The sequence below is a fragment of the Heterodontus francisci genome, chromosome 35 (genome assembly GCF_036365525.1).
Source record: "Heterodontus francisci isolate sHetFra1 chromosome 35, sHetFra1.hap1, whole genome shotgun sequence".
NCBI lineage: Eukaryota > Metazoa > Chordata > Chondrichthyes > Heterodontiformes > Heterodontidae > Heterodontus > Heterodontus francisci.
The window spans coordinates 20,110,387-20,114,137 of NC_090405.1; the positions used below are offsets into that span (position 1 = coordinate 20,110,387).

At 44.9% G+C, this 3,751-nt stretch overlaps 1 non-coding gene across 1 annotated transcript; it reads left to right on the top strand.

Moving 5' to 3' along the window:
* The first annotated feature begins 324 nt into the window (after positions 1-324).
* Positions 325-396, top strand: trnaw-cca (transfer RNA tryptophan (anticodon CCA)). The gene has a single exon. It is a non-coding gene; the product is annotated as a tRNA-Trp (tRNA).
* Positions 397-3,751: the final 3,355 nt, after the last annotated feature.

The following is a 3,751-nucleotide window of genomic DNA, read 5'->3' on the forward strand; positions in this document are numbered from 1 at the left end:
GCTTTTCAACTTTTGACACTTATTAAACTCAACTTCCCAGCAGAGTTAAATGTAATACTTACTGTGTGTGTCCGACACGGACTCAGCCCGACCTGGACCCAGCCCGACCCGAACCTGGCCCAACCTGACCCGAGCCCGAAAGCCAGACCCGGAAGAGCGACCCAACACGACCCGGACCCGACACAGGTCGTCGGGTCCCGTTGGGTTCAGGTCGGGTGGCAGGCCTTTACAGAGCGGAGGTCAGATGAGGATTGAATTAATTTCAATCACTGAATCTAAACAGGAAGTAAATCTGCCAGGAATGGAAGGCTTTGCTTTATCTGTGAGCTTGTGGTGCAACGGTAGCGCGTCTGACTCCAGATCAGAAGGTTGTGTGTTCAAATCACATCAGGCTCAGTTATATTTTACAGCAGTTCAAGTTCCTGGATTTTATATCAGAAGAGAGTTCGTTCTCTTGGAATGTTCGTGCATGGTAGAATTTCAAGATCAACTTTAATAGATTAAAGTCCTGATTTCTGGTTCCGTTCCATTTCCATGCTCAGTTCTTATTTCACACTGTTTTATATCAGAACAATGTTTCAGGGATGTGATGTGTCCATTGTTTGTACAATCGCTCTGTCACCCAGTGTGAGAAATAAAACACAAACCGCACAGCGTGCGGCTCAAACCCATACCTGGCTCTGTCTATCGGCCACTTAGTTCAGTTGGTTAGGACGCAGTGTTGATAACAACAAGGCTGTGGATTTGATCCCCAACTGCGCTGTCACATGGTCAGTCATTAATTTGACACATTTTTGTTACACTTAAAATCCAACTTTTAGATGCAAACAAGTTTACATCAAATGTCAAAGGGAATTTATTTTGAATAACATCCATTGTATCTTTGTCACTGGTCTGGAGTAACACAGAATTCTTTCCAATTATCTTCCGTTTGCTGATAAACGTTGAACTCGTGGCCTGTTCTCGTTAATGGTCACGAGCAGCAAAAACAGACAGAGCGAGTCTGACCGCCCAGAGATGTGGAAAAGGCTTCAGTTTGGGACATGTGCAGCAAATCAAATGTTCACCCGGCCCCGAAAGATTCAAAAAATGGGGAAAAGGACACAAGGAGATAGAGAATAAGCTAAAGCAGACAATGTAAATATTTCCCATCCTTGATATCTCTCTATTCCAATCCAACCTTCAGAGTTGGGTAAATAATTTCAGTGTAAATTGTGCAGCTCAAGAGTCAAAACCAAAGGGCGATGCAGAATAAAGGAGAACTGCCAAAACCCCAGATTGAACCAGGGATCTTCAGTCTAACACACTCCCAACTGAGCTATTTCAGTCTCACAGGCTTGGGATGATAAGTGGCAAGTAACATTCGCACCACACAAGTGCCAGGCAATGACCATCTCCAACAAGAGAGAATCTAACTATCTCCCCTTGACATTCAATAGCATTACAATCACTGAATCCCCCACCATCAACATCATGGGGGTTACCATGGGTAGCCATGCAAATAACGTGACTAGAAGAGCAGGTCAGAGGCTTGGAATCCTGAGGTGAGTAATTACAGTGCAGCTGTTGGCTCCACCCCAGGGGCTGAATTTGTTCTGTAAACCATGAAGCAGCTTCCTCTCAAATCCTAGGTTTATCAATAAATCCTCTTACAAAAGCCCCAAAGTGTGAGATATTCCTCTCACTCATCCATGACTCCTGACTCCCCAAAGCCTGTCCACCATCTGCAATTCACAAGTCAAGAGTGTGATGGAATACTCTCCACTTGCCTGGATGGGTGCAATTCCAACTCAAGAATCTCAACATCGCCAGGCCAAAGCAGCCCACTTGATTGTCACCCCATCTACAAACATTCACTCCCTCCACCATCGGCACACAGTGGCAGCAGTGTGTACCGTCTACAAGATGCACTGCAGCAATGCACCAAGACTCCTTAGACAGCACCTTCCAAACCCAGCGACCTTTACCACCGAGAAGGGCAAGGGCAGCAAATGCAGGGGATACCACCACCTGCAAGTTCCCCTCCAAGCCACACACCATCCTGACTTGGAACTATATCGCCGTTCCTTCACTGTCGCTGGGTCAAAATCCTGGAACTCCCTTTCTCACAGCACTGTGGGTGTACCTACCCCACATGGACTGCAGCGGTTCAAGAAGGCAGTTCACCACCACCTTCTCATGGGCAATTAGGGATGGGCAATAAATGCTGGTCTAGCCAGCGATGCCCACATCGCATGAATGAATGAATAAAAATGTGAAGTATCCCTTGTGTCATTCTTTTGGTAGAAATTATAACCCTGGTGGAATTGCCCCTCCCAATCACACCTCACTTCATAGAACATAGAAAATCGAGAAAATTTATGGCACAGAATGAGACCATTTAGCAATCGTGTCTGTGCCAGCTGAAAAAGAGCGATCCAGCCCAATCCCACTTTCCAGGTCTTGGGAATGGGATCTGAACAGATGTCAGAGCTCACATTATGTGAATGTTCTGTTGAAGTGTTGGTGAGCTGATATACCAGGGGAGATTCACACTGTTGGACACAGTGTGAAATACATTCAAGTATTTATAAAACATTACAACATGTGAGTAATATTCCCCATTGATTTCTCAGCACTGATGAATTGTGAAGTGGGAGACAGCCAGAAGTCCCAGTGATCCACACTGACCCTGAGCTGAGAATGAAATGAGATAAAGTTCAATCTTCAGCAGCGAGATGCTGCAGAGAGGTAAGAGTCCTGAATCAAGGAGAGACTTTCTCATACTGCTGTTGAATCTCATTTCAAACACTCCTTGAACTCTCTGCCGAGGAATTCAGAGCTGGATAACGCCTGTAAAATCAGCCTAAAAAGGAAATAGAAAACACCCACCGTGGGCTCAAACTCAAAAACTTGAGATTCAGAGTTTCATGCTTTCATCGACTGAGCTCACCAGGCCTGAGACAGTGTCCCCGTCCTGTCTGTTATTGGACGGTGCAGCTGTTGGCTCCACCCCAGGGGCTGAATTTGTTCTGTAAACCATGAAGCAGCTTCCTCTCAAATCCCAGGTTTATCAGTAAATCCTCTTACAAAAGCCCAAAGTGTGATATATTCCTCTCACTCATCCAGAATAAAAGTTACATCTTTTGCTCTTTTTACCTTCCAAACATTGACTTCTATTTTACTCAGCATTTATTTCTCTCTCCTTTTTATGTTGTGCATTTCCTAATAAACATTTCATTTCAATTATTTATGAGGGATGAAATGAACAGAAAAGATTTTCTGCAATGGTACCGGGGTGTGGGACAGAGTGAGTGGTTCGGATCTGGAATACACTGCCTGAGAGTGTGCTGGAGGCAGATTCAATCGTGGCTTTCAAAAGGGAATTGGATAAACACCTAAATAGAGAAAATTTGCAGGGCTACAATGAAAGGGCAGAGGAGTGGAATTAGCTGATCTGCTCTTGCAAAGAGCTGTCATGGACATGATGGACTGAATGGTCTCCTTCTGTACTGTAACCATTTGATTCCTTGATTCTAACTCTGTCAAAGTTGTTCTGAACTTGCTCTGCTCCAAGGAGAACAACCCCAGCTTTTCCAGTGTCTGCACATAACTGAAGTTATGAGGAACCATGGGGAACCCACTGTAAACCTTCCTCCAGACAGAAATACAACTGTTCACCACCACACTGTGACCCAGCTGTTCACATGATTTGGATGCGGGGACCAAATGTAGTATTTCCAAGTTTGCAGATGACACAAAACTAGGTGGG